Raw genomic sequence first — 12,407 nt, forward strand, 5'->3', positions numbered from 1 at the left:
TTCTTTCCGTAATTAGTATTATCCTTTCACGTGAAATGTAAGAACCCCTGTGACCGCAGTGGAGGGAAACCGCACAAAACACTGTTATTATGCAAATCACCGGGTTTGGATGTGGGGTGGCGAGGGAATCTGGGTTCACTTATCCCCAGAACCTCTCTTTTGAAGAAGGGAGGAGGGGGCTGCGTGGAATGAAAGGATGATGCTGGTTATTAAATAAACGGCAATGCGTGAAGTAGGAGTGCCTGGGGAGAGGACACTTGGGTGGTGGAGGCGGCGGAGGCGGCGTGCAGGGCTGGGTGGGCAGGGGCTGCACGCCGGAAGAGTGTTGCTTTGAAGGGAGTAGTATAGAGATGGGGTTTGAGTGTAGCTCTAGGGAGATGGATGAGAAATGGTTGATAGACTATTTTTAAGCTAGGTGACTCTTGATTTCTTGATAAAGCTTTGCTCACCTCTAACCCTTCTGTCATCATTTGGGTATTTTTTTAAGAAAGATAAGTTGATCAAATTTATTTTTCCCTGGGTAAAAGGCCTCTGAAAGTAAGACACAGTAGACCCACAAGCGTGCAAAACCCAGCTGGCCTTTGGAGGATTTAAATGAGGTCAGTGAACCATCTTTCAGCAAGTTCTTGGAATGCATCCTCTGTCCTGCCCTCCTCCGGGGTGTAGGCTGGGGACCGTGTTTTATTTATGCGTATTTATGAATGTGAAAGAAGGGGCGGCGGGCAGAATTTTCCTGAATTAACTCGCAGACTTTGCAGAGATGTTTATTATAATATCTTTGTGGCAATTTTGTGCTTTTTATATTGGGTGTAAATTCGGATCTGTAAGATGTGCCAGAATCCCCGTAAAGGCAGGCAGCACCTTCTCCCTGCTTACACCACCTCACCCCTTTCTCACCGCTCACACCCCCCTCTTCGCACAAGTAACCAGGGTGGCTGACACATCACTTGGGTTCTTAATCGGTGCCGAAGCAGTCTCACAGAGACCCTACTTCACCTCTCAGTAACTTGCATTTCTCAGCTCTGCTCAGTGTGTGTGTGTGAGAGAGAGAGTCTGTGTATGTGAGTGCGTGCGCGCGCGCGCTCCAGCATGCGCCGGCGAGGGGGAGTGTGATGTGAGGAAATCAGTTAATTTGGTGATTGCGATGAAAATTCAACACCGCTCGTGTGTTTTTCCTGCCAATCTGTGTGTGATGGCCCCGGCTGGTCATTGCACACACTGTTGGGCTGGTGCGAGATTATTTATTATAGAGCATGTGGGCCATGGACTGCACTTGGGGTCGCTCCTCTCTTCTTTCAACATTTGCCTGTGAATCGTCTATTCAGTGCAGTGCCAACAGTTTGCCGGTGCCGCTTTCTCAGCCTGGAGAGACTCTCTGCCCACAGAGACCCCATCAGCAGCCTTCAGGCATGGGTTTATTTTATGGAGTGTGTAAACCAATGATTTAGACAGTACTGCTTTCCAAAGCACACTGCGGGTGGGGGGAAGGAGTGTGAAATGCACCATTGCCAGCAGCAGCACCAGCTTTAGGTCCAAATAAATAAATAAACAAACATCCTGTACAGCTATCAGGGAAAGAGCACCCCTCAAACCATGAGTATGTACTTAGGAGCATCTTAGATTAGGCCATTTTAATACACATACACTAAAAGAAGAGGTTTTTTAAAAAAAGAAGGGGGCGCAAAGCACCGCTGGACTGTCTCCTCATGTTTATGGCTGCCTCCCATTTATCAAACACTGCTGCACAGACACATCACACTTTGTTGATATTGTCAGTTTTTGCTCAAATTGCTCATGCCTTCCTTGTCTTAGTCGTGGCTGAAAACATTGCTTCAGGGTTCAGATTTATGTTTCTTCCACTACTTTACTGTTTTATTAGGACTTGGTTAGATTGTAAAATGAAGGCTTTATTTTCAGGACATGGATTAACAGATACTTAGCAGATATTTCCTGTCTATGTCCAGGGAAAGAAAGGTGGCAAGGAAATAGTGAGGGACTGATTTTGGCTAGGGGAAGTCTGCTCAGCTGTGAGGAGTTATGACTAGGCAAATTTTATAGTCAGTCAATAGCTTTGTATTTTTTAGCTTTATCAGCGCTATAGTAGTATTGTGACTTAAGTAATAATAATCAATTTATCTCTGTTGTTATTATTCCTTTTCGTGCAGTATGTGTTATTTTAGACAGGAAATCTTGCTTGAACATGTTTGCTCTATGTTTCTATGTTTTAATTCACCCTGTTTTATATTGTTACCAATATTTTGTACTTCTTTGGGGAAGCAAAATCAATTTTCTGGCTTGTTAGCACCTGGAATGATAAGCCAGTGGTGAGAATCAAGTCAATGGTAAAAGAAGTAAAAATAAAAACACAAAACAAAAACAAAAAGCAAAAGGAGGCTTGCCTAAATCAATTCTGTAACACCTGACTATCCTCATAGCGATTTCAGGAAATGAATAGTTAGACAGAAAATACATATATACTTCTGAACAGACTTTTGTTTCTAACTCAAGTATAACTTGTAACATAGACTACTTAGGTAACACAGTTTGATTCATTGTTAAGGTACAAGACAACTTTGTTTATCATGTTTCCCCATCCTAGAAAAAGGGAAATCTGGAGTACAGGTAGGGAATGCATTCGAGAAATGAATTTTTTTAATTAAATGAGGAGTGTAAAAGCTTGCCACCTGTAACTAAGTCCTCTCTTGGCAAAACAGTCAATCCAGTTTCAATTGCTAACCATTGCTGAAGCTTTATCCCTTTCTGTGCCTGAGGGGGCACTGCAAAGATAAAGGATATCCTATGCAGCCCAGGAAACAATCCCAGAAAGGGCAAGAGAAAGACAGGCAAAATACATGAAATAGACATGCATACAGAGATCGAATTTTGTTGACAACCTTATTTTTGTGCGTGGGGAATTGGTCTTACTCAAAAACACATCCAACACATACATTGGGGCTTTCGTCTTTTCTGCCATGGAATTCTGATTACTTATTTATTATATTTAGTAAGAAAGATACTCAAAGCTCCATTGGGCATGCATATTACTTGCCTTCCTATGTGTCATGAACCTCATCTTGTATTTTTAGAAAGCACATCTAAATATGTGCTTATATACACCATCTAATACCTATGCTTTCTAAAAGCATGTCTGTACAATTCTTTTACTCCTACATATTGTAGCTTGTCAAGCTCATTTCTTAAGCTGAGTGCAATTCTTGGGATATACCTTACTCTAAAAAGTTTCTGAACGTAAGAGCCAATGACTATAACTTAAATAGTCAAACACCAGACAATTGGTAATTGAGAAAATCTCCCCTGAAAGTATAAGGAGTTTCTCGACTAATTTTCTATCAAGATATGGAAACTTACTTCATTATATTTTCCCTTTCTATAACTATTAGAACTCTGAAAACATAATGTAACAAAGCTACCCATCAACTGAGATAAGTATTTCTGTGCCCTCCACTGGAAGAACAGGTGCTAGAAAGCTATTCGTCCTACATTTAAATGGTGAGATAATGTCATTTTTCTCAGGGAAAAAAATTACCACTTAAAGGGCAAACGGAAGTATAAAAATGTTGGAAGACATCCTAAGCATGCATTAGAAAGTGGCCTGGAATCAACTCAACTGAACTCATGTCAATTTTCTCTTTGAAATGAGGAGTCTATGGGATACCAATCTTTAGAGACAAGTAAGATTTATTTATTATGGAGGATTTATTTATTTATAATTATACAACATAGACCTTCTCTCATATCGATGTTTTATTTGATCGTGCTGACTTGTGCTCTGTATTTATTGAGAAAATAGTCTTCATGGTACAAACCAGTTGGCTGAGTAGGTTGAGGAAGCCGGAAGAAGGAAAACTGCAAACCAAAGACGTAGGCTCACAAACTGTAGTCAGAAGCTTTGTGTTGAATTGGCAGGTATTTCTCTGGTTCACCCTTTAAAAACAGAGTTGGTGACTGATGATTATTAAACTTAAACAAGTCAATACTTGATACAAAATCAAGTTTCCTGAGGGCAAGCCCTAAGACTTACGTATCCTTGCAATTTTCTTATCCTCATTTTATTAGATGCTTAATAAATCATGTTGGATTGTCCTCCTTAGTTCTCTCGGAGTTAAATGGGCTCTTCTCTGCATAATGTATCAGCACTCATACTTTATTAAGTCATGTATATAATAGTTAATTTTGGCATTTTATGAGCTATGTGGGTTTATGAAACACTTTTCCTATAGAAAAGTACTGTATAAATAGTGCTTGATATTTATCTTTAAGTGAATTCACTCTGATTAGTTGTGAACATTGTTTGCCTATGCTTTTTTCCCTTTTCCTTGATTAAAAATACCAGATATTTTATGTTAGATTAGATCATAAACTTGTTTCATGCAAAATTGAAGGGCATACATTAAATTTACTGATTTAACCTAAAATATTTAAAAGGACAAGTTCATTGCCAACATTTTATTTGAAAATGTCAAGCATTTTTGGAGTGCAATTCTGTAATACCCCAAAAAAGAGGCATCTTCTGCAAATTCCTTGTGTGAAGAGGTGGGTGAGGATTAACCTAGAGCTGTGGCAGCTGAAGCCCCCTGCTGTGTGATGATGCAAATGGCATCTCTGGCCTAATGCTCTGCAGCAGCAGCAGACTCACAGGAAAGCAGTCATGTGGTATGCGAGTGAAATGGGAAGGCTTTTCATGGCTTGGAGTGGACATAAAACATCCTATAGCTTTTTATAACCAGAAATGATCCAGGATATTTGTAATCAGATGAGCCCATGAAAAAGCAAAAGATAGAACATATATTTTCTTTAGAGATTAATAAATAAATCCTTATGAAATTATCAACATTTTGCACCAAATGAATGGTGAACATTTTCTTGTGGACTATCAGGGACATGTGCCAGTTTAATGAAGATGAATAGCAAAGTTAAATCAGGATTTCTATGCAGTTTTTCACATGTGCCCTAGGAACTGTTGAGCTGGGAGGAATTCTGTTATCCTCTTCCTTTAGTCAGTCCTTCGATCTCGTTAGAATATTTAGTATAAGAATACAGTAATCTTAAAAGAAACAGAATTAACTGTTCAGTGTGTGCTCAGATAGTTTATTTAGTGCATTAAGTGGAATTTGTGTTAAGATATATCAGTAGAGAATGTTTCTTTTCCAGTCAGACTATTTATCACACAGGTGCTTTAAAAAGAATAAGAGTCATGGACCCCTTGTTATGTACAGGCCTATCATGAAAGCCTATTGGATAACAGTAACTAAGGTGGCTTCGTGTATTTTGATTCTATTTGCCACAGAACAAAATAATTGAACATAGTATACATATTGATTTTCATTCAAGAAATGAGCCCAGTTGGTCCTGTTAATATGTTTTGTAGATTTTCTTAAACAGATAAGAAATTGTTTTCATTTGTAGAAGTATGTAATCTATTTTAAAATTGAAGAATATTCTTCTTTATTAAGAATCAGTTAAATATTAATGCTAAATCAAACATATAATTATTAAGAAAGGAAGTATTCCTTAGTCCCTTATTTTTATATATGCATATTATACACATTTAAAGTACATCATCATTTTTAAGGTTAGTTTTTCTTATCAAATTCTTATCAAATCAATATTTGGGGTTTTCAGGGATGCAGTGTAAGGAAAAAGGTAAGAGTTTGTTTTGTTTGCCCTTGTCATTTTCTTTTACCTTTTTAATTAAGGTTAGGAGATGCATTTTTTTAAATAAATTTTCTTAGGCCACAATGATTAGATTTTTCACTTAAAAAACAGACAAGGGTTACAATTTCTAAAGTTGTCATAGAGTTGAGCATTTATTCTGATTCTTTCATGCTCATGAAACAGAATGATAAGAAACTTTTACTACCCGAAGGGATACAGAGTTAAATGTGTAAGATCAGCCATAGAACGAGCTAGCCATTAATTATTCACATTGTATTTTAGAGATCTTTGAAGTAAATATTAAAATAGGCATTATTCAACTTAGGGGATAACTCACTCTGAGTCAGCAAATACTTTTCACTTGAATTTTCAAATTCTCTTTCAACCATTTCAGAGCTGAGGAGGAAGTCTCTCTCCAGTCATAGTTAAAGAGTTCTACTGGGGGCTAGATACTGACGTCATTAGGGAAATAAACATCTTTTTGCGTTAAGGAACATAAAATCTTAAAGTCAAGTTTTGATCACATGTTCATGGGCAAGTAATTTCACATAAGAATAAAAGCTCAGATTGAGACCTTAATAAGTTTATCTATTTTACGATGGTTAATTTATAGCAAGGATGCACAGTTTAGCTAAAGTTGTCCTTGGGAACAGAGTGAGAAAGCACCTTTCCTGACAAGGATGTGCTGCAGACTGCAAAGTGTATAGCTGTATTATTGATTTGGTGTAATTTATAAAGCCAATTAATTTGTTCTTGTAAAGAAATGTTTTTAGCTCTGCGTTAAAATTGTTTGCATTTAAAAATGCAGGTGCCTCCCATAATGATTATTTAAACATCGAGGCCTAAAGTTTGTAGTGTGTCACATATGTCTTTATTTCTTAATAAATATACATTTCACATTAGCTTGTCCCATATCCCCTGTGGGAAAAAATGTCCCCGACACCTATACCTTCTGTTCATTCTCCTTTATTTGCCCTCTGCTTTTCAATCTGGGGTTGTAGACATAGGTTGAAATGAGAATGAATTACCAATTAGAATATTTACATTTAAAAGCAAATAAAAATATGCATAAGGGTCTCTTTTAATTGCCATTTCTTTACTGCTCTCTATTTTATGTGCTGAACTCTGAATAGTAACTCAACTTCCTACTCTCTAGGAATATAATTTCTCTCCATTCCCTGACCATATCTCTGACCAGAAAGAAAATTAATGGGGAATGAAGAATAGTTGAAGAAGGAGCATTTTGTTATATGATATGTAATGAATTTGGACAAATGCATTGTTTTTCCTTTTGACTCCCCCAAGCCATACACCCCAATGTTTTGTCATGAATAAGACATATGCAATGTGTGTTTAGTTGTTACTGTTTTTGTTGTTATTGCATTTTTTTTTAAGAGTACCACCTCCTTAGTCTCTTAATAAAAATGGTAAAAAGAGGAGGAAAGGAATGTGAGTGAGTCAGTCAGCCAGCCAAACTCCTCTTCACAGAGCCCGGCTGGCAAAGCCAACTAAATTAGCATATGCTAGGCTGAGTATTTCCCTGTGTTGTTACATAATCCCTTTCTAATAGGAAATCAGTTCTCATCCTTAACCCTTTCCGGAGGTTTGGAATTCTCCCACTGTTATATTTTTATTTTGCTTCATGTATTTTCTCATGAACTGTGTAAATCTGGATTGAAGGGCTTTTATGTCAAGTTCCTTTTTTCCCCCTTCTTCAGTCTTTCTGTACACAAATGTTCCATTCTGCGTCCAACTTCAGGATTCAAAAATCAACTTTTCTATAGCTTTCACTGAGGGGATCTAATTAGCATTTTAGTCACCCTTTACTCACATGCAGCTTTCTTTGAAAATGTATTAGTTCTATGAAGTTCCCCTAAGGATTCATAATACTCTGGTTTGTTACATGTACTGTGATATTCAGTGTGCTTTAATTATGCACGTGTCCTCATTTCAAAGCCTTTTCAGGGATCATGTGGGATAGAACAGGGGTCTGGCTGTAAGTTCACTGTCATGTATTAATGTGTAGGTGGTATTCAGAGAAGGATGTTTCTAAAGCCAATTATCTATCTATGACTCCAATATAGCAAGCAGTTACTCACACTCTACACTTAGTAGTTATCCTGCCAAGGCAGCATTAAATTCACCATTGTGATACATAATACAGTATCTGTTATTTAGAAATAACAGACACTGCTCTGGGAATGAAATAAAATAATGAGTGAAAATGTGTATTCCTTACCCTGAATAGAGATTGTTCCTTTCAAACGCCCAAACAAAAAGAAGAATCAGAAATTGTTCCTGTGTCCATACTCTATTCCCGAACTAGCCCATTAACACATTTTGCTATGGTGAGATCTGGAAGTTTTCCTGGTTATTATATGAGGCTACAGATTTTTAAATAGTATTAATTGCCTACAATCTCCATGAACTGCCAAATATCAGTGCATTGCAAAATTTTAGACATATTTTCAGGTTTTGATTTGGATGCAATTTGAACTGTGAGGGTATAGGGAAACATTGACGTCAACTGAGAAGAGAGAAAAAAGAACATCTTTTTTTAAAGACTGCATATGTGGAGGGGTTGCTATAAGAATTGGGTTGTTCAGGGTGGCGCCTGTGGCTCAAGGAGTAGGGCGCCTGTCCCATATGCTGGAGGTGGCGGGTTCAAACCCAGCCCCGGCCAAAAAAAAAAAAAAAAAACGACAAAAAAAAAAAAGAAAGTTACTTTAAAAAAAAAAAGAAAGTTACTTTAAAAAAAAAAAAAAGAATTGGGTTGTTTAGTACATGTTATTTATAAGTACATATTATCATTTATAAAGAGGATTATTTTCTTGTATTTCATGAGTTTGAGAGTGCATTTACATTGTGCGCTTAGACTTACATGTATTACTCTGGCTTATGTCCCAAGAAAATTTTGGTTTGATTTGTAAATAAAACTTGTGTGGTTTTCTTTTTTTTTTTAATAGCTACAGCAATAAAAAACATTTTATATAATTCATATAATAATTATTAAACTAATTTTTGCCTTATCATTTTACACAATTACATAATTTTTCAAACTATGTTATGATTAGCGCTTAAATCATTCTGGCAGTGCTTGGGACCCTTAGATTTTTTGACCAGAATTTGGTCTTTTACTTTTAATGGACAAAAGAATGCCTTCTGCCCTTTATAGATTATTTTAAGCACTTATGTCTTCTTAGAACTAAACATTTTATTTTATCTGTTCTATGTAATCATTTCATGTATTTTTATTCTAGTATTTTTAAGGTTATGTATTTATCTGTTTCTAGTAGACAGAGTATAGGATCTTAGTCTTCTTGTGATTTCAAGTGCCTAATCTGGTGTGTGTCTTTTTATAGTGTTTTCATTCCACTGATTGATTCATTTTCTTACAGTGCATCTAATCTTGATCCAATTAAGATCCAATTCTTTAATTAGATCCAGATAATATATAAGTATTTATGTTGAAACTGCCAAAATGCCAATACAGTATTCTAAAATAGAATAAATATTTGCAGTGACTTTTCATTTGTATGTAATATATAAGAAGATGACAAAAATGGATCCCAAGAAACAAAAATAATCTAAATAATGATGTACTTCCCCAAAATGTGGATGGATTATTTTCAGTGTGAACAATCAGTTCAATTTTGCACTGTGAACATTTGCTCAAAGCTTTGAATCTTCTTGATTTCTTTGAGTATCATAACCCCCTATCTTTTTTCTATTTTCTAAAGATTTTATCTCTACCTCCAAAAATATCCCTGGTGATGATTTTGGTTAAGCATGAAGCCACATGACCTTATTTTTCTACTGGATTAGCCAGCATTTCGGATGAACATATAAACAAAGAGGAAGTGGAGAGTGCAAGTTGACCTTGATCCGATCCTCCAGATTATGAATATAGACTGACCTGCTTTTGTTATTGCCAAGCTACAGAGGAGAGCTTCTCTGATTAGACCCTGAAGAAGGAATCTGGGCACATTCTTCTTAGTTAACTGGAAGGATTTCTGTTTTATTTATAAGGCCTTTAAAAAAAATTCTAATTATTGGTCTGTTTTTTTAATAATTGTTGGTTACTTATACTTCTGCAATTGAGGACACATGTTTGCTCTGGTTGAATTTGATCTATTTCTCCTTTTGCATTTGAAAGCCAGAAGGAGGTAGGATGGGAATATTAACCACTTTTTTGAGGAGAATTTAAATATAGTTACTGGGAGCTGAATACCAAAGGAGGAAAAACTCTACAATTTGTAGTGACTGTATTTTCTCCATAAAGTATTTTAAGTACGCTTTTCCTAAAATGTCCCAGTGAAATGTAGCTTTTCTTAAAAGTCATGTAGTTTATCTTCACATTAAAAAAAAATTGATTTTAAATGATTTTTTTAAAAAATCAATTTCCCTGATGTCTTTTGGATGTTTGACTGTTTTGACTTATTATTTGAAAGGGTATTATTAAGCAGGCTAACAAGATTTACCTTATGCAAGGTGCTGAAATCACTCTGTCATCCTCATGGAGAAACATATTCAATAAACAAATATCCAATGTAGATTATATTAGCCCAATTTATTAAGGGTTATTGCTAGTTTATAGAGTTGATATTAAAAGTTATATTTTCCCATGGCTTCTATTAATACTTGGACTTGCCGTATGTTAAAACATACCTGTATGAAGATTATACTACATTTTTCTTCTTCTCCCAGCTGGGTTCTTGGTCTTGGAAATTGAAAATGAATTCAGGGACCATGGGCAAGCAGAAGTTTCTTTAAACTTTAACTCACTCACTTCTGCCCATTGGCCTTCTGTTCCCATGGGGTGCTTTTCTCTGCCCAACCCCTGGGGGAGGGGAGGTCCTGCTTGCTATGTCCTGCCAACAACTTCTAGGGACCAATGGATCCACAGTTGCACTGACACTCTGTGGGGGTCATGGAACGGCCTGTAGGGGATTTTCCAGGGTTGCTGACTATGCCCAATGCCCTTTATGGACCCTCTTCCCTCATCCCTTGCCTCATTTTCCCTATCTCTGCCTAAAGCCTTCTGGCTCCTATCAATACTATAGCTGCAGAAGAATAATTTTCTTTTCTAATGTGGCTTCTGTTGAGTTCTTGGTGATTGACTTTCTAAAGATTAGTGCATAAACAGGAAAGTCATTTGGGGAGCAATTTTTGTTGACTATTTCACAGTTTGCATGAAAAAAAACATATTATTGAATTTTATTATGTTAAGCGTATTCCTATACATCTATAGTTGGGTATAATATTTTAATTTTTTATGCGTACCGCATAACCTCTAACATACTGGAAACATAAGGAAAACCTACACCTTCCTGTTTCTCAACAGTTGTAGTCATTATGATCCACTCAGAAATTGAATTTTAATTTAATGGATGGACTTTATTTGTTATCTTAAATGCTAAAACATGTCAAACCAACATTTTTGTTCAGAGTCACCAAATTAAAAACAATACCTATAATATTCATCAATAGAATGTTGTAGTATGAACATTGTCTTATAGAAAGATGTAATGCTAACTAGCAAGAAAAAGAGCTTGTGTGTTTAGTAACATAAGCATATTTTTAAAGATTAAGTAAAATTTATAAAGGATAATTTTGTGTTCATTGTTTGCTTTTTTAAAAAATTAACATAGATATTCTATGGGTTAGGTCAGACTACTTGTGGCGTGGAACTTCATATCTATCCTTACCATTTTACTTCCATGCGATAGCTAAGATGAAGGTATTGCTAGAGAGATAAGCAGTTGTTAGTTTCTCAGAGGACTGTGGGTGTCTAAATTCATATTTACTTAGTCTTGCTTTAAACAATTTTATTGACTATACAAGTATGAACTATCAACAAAGCAGAACATAATATCCCGGAAGATAATGACCTCATAAGAGTACATGTTGTAATAAAACAAATATATTTGCTGGATATGGACAGACTGGGGAGGCTAATATTTTTATCATTTAATTATGGCCTTTTTTGTTGTTGTTCCCGAGACAGAATCTCACTCAGTTGCCCTGGGGTTGAATGCCATAGCATTATAGCTCACAGCAACTTCAAACTTTTGGGCTCAAGTGATTCTCTTGTCTCAACCTCCCAAGTAGCTGAGGTGCTTGCCTCAAGGCTGGGCTATTTTTTTTTTTTTTAAGAGAAGTGGGGGCCCTCCTTCTTGTTCAGGCTAGTCTGGAACTCTTGAGCTCAAGCAATACAATGGCCTTGGCCTCCCAGAATGCTAGGATTACAGGCACAAGCCACCATGCCAGACCTGATGGTCTTATAAGGTAAAAGTAAAGCAAATCAGGTATTAGGATTTTCCTCTTAAGATCTTCCAGCATTTAGTTGTACCATGAAGAAGCACAGGAATCGGGTGATGAAGGAGGAATAAGGAAATAAGGGCTACTTCTAATCCTGGGGTAGAACATAAAGAAGGACACAGTCTGACTGCAGTGAGAGCGGAAGTGGCAGTGAGCTTGGCCTGGTGGGTGTTATTTTGTGGTTGAAGTTCTTGGTTTTGTAGTGGGTGGCACTATCATTGGGCTAATGGAGGCTTTGATTTTGAAGTTCTCTGCAACAGCAAGATGTAATGGTGGAAATCAAGAGGCCCCTGTCCTAGAAGCCTTGAGCAGCTTCCTTTTCTTGAAGCTTAGTTTCTTCCCCTGCAGACTGAGAGGTTGGAACCACATCCATTCCTTGGCCATGTGTTGTAGAGGGAACTTACGGATGA

At 36.7% G+C, this 12,407-nt stretch overlaps 1 protein-coding gene across 2 annotated transcripts in view; it reads left to right on the plus strand.

Moving 5' to 3' along the window:
• CADM2 (cell adhesion molecule 2) overlaps positions 1–12,407 on the plus strand; it is a 1,073,247-nt gene that overhangs the window by 921 nt on the left and 1,059,919 nt on the right. The window lies entirely within an intron of this gene.

The sequence above is a fragment of the Nycticebus coucang genome, chromosome 16, assembly GCF_027406575.1.
Source record: "Nycticebus coucang isolate mNycCou1 chromosome 16, mNycCou1.pri, whole genome shotgun sequence".
In the NCBI taxonomy this organism is placed as follows: domain Eukaryota; kingdom Metazoa; phylum Chordata; class Mammalia; order Primates; family Lorisidae; genus Nycticebus; species Nycticebus coucang.